Raw genomic sequence first — 6,835 nt, forward strand, 5'->3', positions numbered from 1 at the left:
TTTCCATCGAAATTGCTTTTCCACCGGAAATTTATACACTTTGGTGAAATTTTTAAAAAAACTAAAATTTTTGTCAAGGTTTTACATGGTTTCGGCCTAAATTTCCACCGAAAACGACATTTAAAACCTCGCTATGGATGCTTCTCCATCAGTAGATGTATCATGTACCTTCTCAACAAAGCCCTTCGACACCACACTTGACTCGTGGAAAATGCTAGTGCGTAATGATGTATAAGCTTCTTTTGCAATGCAACACTTCAAAAAATAGTTGTATTCCCATCACATGTTAACTAATGTGATGACGGATGTAATTACGGATCTGGGATAGATGTAGTTCAGATTTGAAGCTGAACTATATGATAAAGATTTAGGCAGAGAATAGGATGTTGAAAATGATATCGAAATTGATTTATAACAGCAAGTTCATCATAGAATTCGTGGACTGGTGTGAGACATTAACAACCAGTGAACTTAAGAGAAATGTTGCTGGAAATCACGCAACATATCTATGAATTTTGGTTCCGGCCTTTAGATCTGTGACCATTTAGATCTATGACCATAGATCTGTAATATGAAGTTGACTTGACATTAGGATTGAATTTGTGAAGGATTAAAGCCCGAACTGTGACTGAATTAACAATGGAAGCAAGGTGCAGAAATCCGAACTGGTTTACTAGTTCTGTGATTTGTAACAGAAGCTCGGTTCGAACAACTGTGTTCTAAACGAGTTCTTCAACTGAAAACCTTCATAAACAACGTGATGTGGCAGCCGCACGAAAGCTGCGGGAATATTTTCAAAATCCCTTGGGCATTATAAATTTATAATATATAGAGGTTTGAAGCCCCACAAAAAATGGTCTTGGACTCCTCGTCAAATAGAAGCTCAAAACTCTAAACACAAGTTACTAAAAAGCTTTCTTTCTTATGTAGAATAACTTGGAAAGGAAACTAATCATAATCAACTCAATAGATTACACTAGATTTAATGCCCAAGAAGACTTTCTAAGGGACTCTAGTACCCACTCGTGACAGTTTAATAATGGTTAACTATAAAAATTATAGAATTTCCCCTTAGTGAAATTTTTCAAAAAAGAGGGAGAGGGGAAATGAATACTAACCTGAGCTATTGCTAATAATTAATAGGATCTCTGAAATATGGATGGTCCTTTATTTTTTTGCATCTTAGTTGCAGCTGGTCACTTCTTTCATTTAGTAGCAGTTGGTTGCACTCTGAAAATTTCCAGAAACCACTTCAGCCTCTAATACTAATATGGTCTCCTTTCCAAACAGAAAAAGTAGTGTTGTGTCCTAAAACAGAAGCATAATTCAGTCTTCACTCTTCGCGTTAAAAATGGTGTGCTGTCCCAAGACAGAAAACAGAATTCAATCCAGCCACCTCACTCGTCCAAAATAGAAATTGCAGTCTTCTAAAACAGAAACTGCAGCCTTCTTGGCTAAATAGAAACATCAGCCTCCTTGGCTAATTTGAATCTTCAACCGCCTCAGCACCTTGACGTCATGGTTACTCCCTGCTTTTGGGACGTTCAATTGATATGGGCATTTCTGTTGCATTTCCCTTCTATTCTACTTACCCATATGGGCCTTTGGGCCGACCTTTCGATGATCCACCCAGATCATTTGGTCGACCTTTCGATGATCCACCCAGATCATTTGGTCGACCTTTCGATGATCCACCCAGATCATTGTGCATAACATTTATTTAGTAGTAAGCATGGTTTTAAATTTCGACCAAAATCCGAAATTTTGGATTTCAGTGGGGACCGAAACCGAAATTTGGCGAAATTTCGAATTTCGGCCTTTACCAAATTTCAGCCGAAATCTCGAGAAAATGCAAATTTTTTTTAAAAAAAAAAGAAATATTACAAAATTTTGGCCGAAATTTCGAAATTTCAGGGGTTCGAAACCGGTACCGAAACCAAAATTTTAAACCATGGTTGTAAGTGAGCCAATATTTATGAGAAAAGTGTTAAAGAGACGAAAAGAGATAAAACAATAGTTTGAAGAAGAGAGATAAAAGCCGCGTGGTTGGAAAAGAAGGTTCATAGCATGCCTCACTACTTTTCTCTGCATATTAATTCAATACAAGTATTGGTGTCACTCTTTATTGCAGACGAACATAATCTTTGATTCAAGGTAAGATGACAGTGCTTTTCTTCCTTTTGCCTTGATCTAATTAGGGAACTTCATTTGGCACAATATTTTGGAATTTAGGCCAAGACATCCATCCAATAACTCAAGCCCCTTTATTATTTTTTCTGTTTTTGTTCTTAAAGGAATTACCACTTGAGGTGATAATGACTGGAATTTGTGTTTGTTGAGTTCTTGTTAGTTCCATGTGTTTTCTCTGTAGTATGATGGCATATCTTTAATTCCTGTTCCTTTTCCTTTCCACACAAAATAAAAGTGGATGTACCCTTTGTCAGTTGCTTGCTGTCATATTTCAAGAGATTGATCTGATTAGCATCTGTTTTATTTATTTATTTTTATTGCTATATATACAATTAGAATTGAGTCTGCCTGACATCATCAGCCAGATGAGTGAACAAGTCGGCAAGCTTTGTATGAGATTTGTAGTTCAAATATAAAATAAAATTTATGATAGTTTGTGCTTTCAAAAGCTGGTTGTGTTAGGCTATGTTTCTATTTTAGCCTTTGAGCCAAATGGACATCTTGTTAGTGGGATATTATTTGCTCTAGGTTCTCTATAAAGAAAATAAACCCATAGAGGGAAAACAAGAGAAAAAAACTAAACAGAGACCAGACCAAGTGATAGTGCAACTAAAAGTTCTTTTCTTTTTTATTAAATTTCCTTGGAGGATACATTTGTTTCCCTGTTTCTTCATCTTCCTCATTCTTCTTCTGGAGTATTTGCTTCATATATGTGTGCTTGCATGGTGAGTTAACACTGGTATTAGAGCTTCACTGTTTTTCTTTGAAAATTCATTTCAAGAGATAGAAACGTGGTTCATTTGGATCAATGGCTGTTAGAAAATGAGAATGGTGTGGGTGCACAAGTATTTCCGAACAGGGTGGGTAATCGACAGCATGCATCATATATGGGTACGTTCTGTTCTGAAAGAGCACCACAATGTCCTCAGCATTTCAGATCTTCTTGTTCAAATGACAAAGGAGCAATCTTGGTTTTTTCTGCTTGGGATAAATGTCTAGGGAAACTGAAGTTATGAAATCCATAGATCTTCATGCCATAAATTGGAGAAAGGTTTTAAATTTTGTTTTTGGTGTCGAAAACAATCAATTTTTGCCTCCATTTGCTGAACTCTACATCAGAAGGTATCAGAGCAAGGCTAGCAGAAATTCTCTTGGTGTCATTTGGGTCTCTCCTTAGAAAAAAATTCAGTCATATCTGCTCCAACTGAGTTGTTGTAAACAAGTATCAATTCTTGAGTTTACTGGATACAATCAGCTGATCTGTTTTAAATTCATAGAACTAATTGAGTAAGCTGAAGATTACCTCAGGTAAGGACTAAACTGACAAGGATTCAACCGAAAGCGGTGATTCCAGTTTAAAGAAGTTGTTTCCATTAGCATTTCAGTCCAGGTTCAAGGGGAGCAATTTGATTGTATGAAGAAATCCTCTCAGGGAAAGCTTGTTTTGCCATAATAGGTATTTTACGTAAAAGGTCATATTTGTTAGGGAAAGTCATCTTTAATCACTGGTCAGAGTCCTGAATCGGACGAACACTTGTGACTAATTCAATCTATATAATGGCAATTTATGCATATAACTCAAAGGAACGTGGTCACCTAACTTGCTTGTTTATTTCTAGAAATCGGAAATCAGTGTTTATACGATGATAATATATGGGCCACCTTTGAAATCAAACTTAGAAATAAACATCAGCATCTAGATCCGCATCAATATAAAGCTCTAAACACAAAATGTAATATCCAGTAGTCATTGAGATCCAAGACCCAAATGGAGGCAGATTGTACATAATTCTAGGAATATATTGTCTAATTTGGGGATATTAGATGGAAAGGTTCAAGTTGGATTGACAAATGACTCCAGCGCAGTGTTTATGCTTGGTATGTTTCTAGTCCCCATGAAAACAAGCAGAAAACATTATCAAAACAGTATGGTTCATCAAACCTCAAAAGTTGTCCTTCAGTAAAATTTATTTCCCAACTATAATGAGAACTAAACAGCCTCAGCTCCCTGTCTCTAACAAGCCAAACAGCTGCCTTCAGATTCTCCATATTAATATCTGAATTTTTTTTTGTGCAATTGTTCCCAAAAACTCTCAAGTGATTCGTTCGAGTTTTATCTCTTATCTTTCATTGAGAAATTGTGTCATTTGTGCGAAAATTCTTCGGATCTTTGATTCAAAGTAAGATGGCAGTGCTTTTCTTCCTTTAGCCTTGATCTAGCAAGGCAACTTACCATTTGGCACATTTTTTTCTGTTTTTGTTGGTACTGTAATTACCACAAGGAGGTGATAATGACTGGAATTTGTGTTTGTTGAGTTCTTGTTAGTTCAATGTGATTTCTGTGTGGTATGATGATGACATATCTTTAATTCTTGTTACTTTTCCTTTCCACACACAAAAAAGTAGATGAACCCTTTATCAGTTGTTTTCTGTTATATTTCAAGAGATTGAAGTTGAAATATAAAACAAGGTTTATGATAGTTTAATGGTTGTGTTAGGCTATGTTACTTAGTATACCTATTATTTCTTGAATATTAAATATGAATAATCATTTTATTTTAACTTGGTATTTAGTTCCAATAAGACAAATTCTTATGAATTTTCATTTCCAGTGCATCCAATGGTTTTTTTTTCTATCAGCTGTGTCTATTTAAGAGGAATGCTAAACTGAAGGGCACCCTTCAAAAACCAGTCACAAGGGCATCCCTGTTGGATTCGCTCATCAAAGTGCATTTATTATAGCACTGAAAAGGGGAGTGATAAATCGACTACCCATGTGTCTTTCTCTCTCCTCTAGGTTAGAGAGAGAAAGAGGAGAGAGATACACATGAGGAGTCGATTTATCCATTTGGGGAGTTGATTTATCACTGCTCCACTGAAAAAATGTAAAAGTAAATAAACAGTTAATGCACTTTGGTGATGCAAATCCAAAGGGGCACCCTATGAATGGTTTATGCATGGGAGCCCTTCAGTTTAGCATTCCTCTATATTTAAACTTGGATTTTTTTATATTTTTTTAGCCCTCCCGGTGATGTTGGAAGTGTTTTTAAACTTAGTTTTAGCAACTGATATTGGCACTACCATGTTTGAATAATTGCATTAACTCCCCTTGTCTTTTATTATTTAACCAGCTGTCAAACGTTATTACAATTCCCAAAAAGTTCTCAGTTAACCAGCTGTCAAAAGCTTATTGCAATTCCCAAAAAGCTCCCAAAAAAATTAAAAGACAAGGTGGGTTAGTGCAATTATCAAAGCTTATTACAATTCCCAAAAAGCTCCCAAAAGATGATTAAAAATTAAAAGACAAGGTGGCTTAGTGCAATTATCAAAACATGGTATCTCACTCAAATACCCATTTTGCATCTCTAAGCTAAGCTTTTTCCAAAAATAACTTTATCAAAACCCTAATTTGCCAACCCCTCGTAATGTATAAAGAGCAGTTGTATACTCGTATCGTAAAAATACACTAGTGGGGTGGCCCAGGGAAGAAAAGGGGGTGGATATATCACTTCGACTAAGAGAGGGAGTTTTGTGTTAAGTAGAATCACCAATTCTATAGCGAAATGATCTGGACCGTCCATAAGGTAGGCCATACTCTCATATAGCAAAGGGCTCTATCCGATATTTTCTTTAAAGAAAAAGGGTATTTTTGGTATTGGAAGCTCAACGGCCCACTCGGACCTCTACCTAATCCAAACTACGAAGAAAAAGTGGATAAAGAACTGCCACATCGGATATCTCCACGAACCTTTTTTGTACACGCAATTTCTCTGCTACCGATATTTTCAAGATATTTTGCAGATTTTTTCTTCTCGATAAAATATCGGCTTAAGGGAAATGATATCAGCACAACATGTTTTGATAATTGCACTGACACATCTTGTCTTTTACTATTTAAAGAGTTGTCAAGGGTTATCACAGTTCAAAACAAAGCTCTTATAAACCAATTAAAAGGGAAAAGACAAGCTCTGTTTGTGCAATTATTAAAGTATGATCGTGCTAATATCATTTTCTTAATAAAATGATAGAAAAGGTGTAGGATGTTATGTTCTTTCCTCGACCTGATCGGATGATCCGTTGGATGCCACTTGAATGTGATCGGATCCGTTGATCTGGCCAATAGTTACAGGTTCATAACATTGCCATTAACCCCGACCTGATCGGACGATCCTATCTCACTAATCCATCAAGCCACATTTAAGATTCCACAAGAAAATCAAAGCCATTGATTTTGTAAACACTTACCTTACATATAATATATTCATTCCCCATGAGACCTTGATCATGTGGGTCGCCTCATGATGATCTAAAAGATCAACGGTCTTGATTACACATGCATTTTCCCATGTGGGGACCCAAAAATTGATCATCCTAGTGAACGTAAGCGGGCCAAGATGTGGCCCACCATATCAATAGTCCTATTCAGTGTATTATTTAAACAGCTGTCAAAGGTTATTACACTAAAGTTCTAAAAAGCCGATTAAAACAGAAAAGACAAGCTGAGTTTGTGCAATTAAAATAAGTAGTGCAAATATCAGTATCCAATTGAAAATTTTGATATATATTTTTTATTTCCAAACGGGTTTGTTCAGATTCTCGAGAAATCCGTGCTAAATTGAAAATTCTGACACCCCTTTAACTTCCT

Source organism: Tasmannia lanceolata, unplaced genomic scaffold (genome assembly GCF_043159265.1).
Source record: "Tasmannia lanceolata isolate RefF3 unplaced genomic scaffold, GAP_Taslan_0.1 ptg000024l, whole genome shotgun sequence".
Lineage (NCBI taxonomy): Eukaryota > Viridiplantae > Streptophyta > Magnoliopsida > Canellales > Winteraceae > Tasmannia > Tasmannia lanceolata.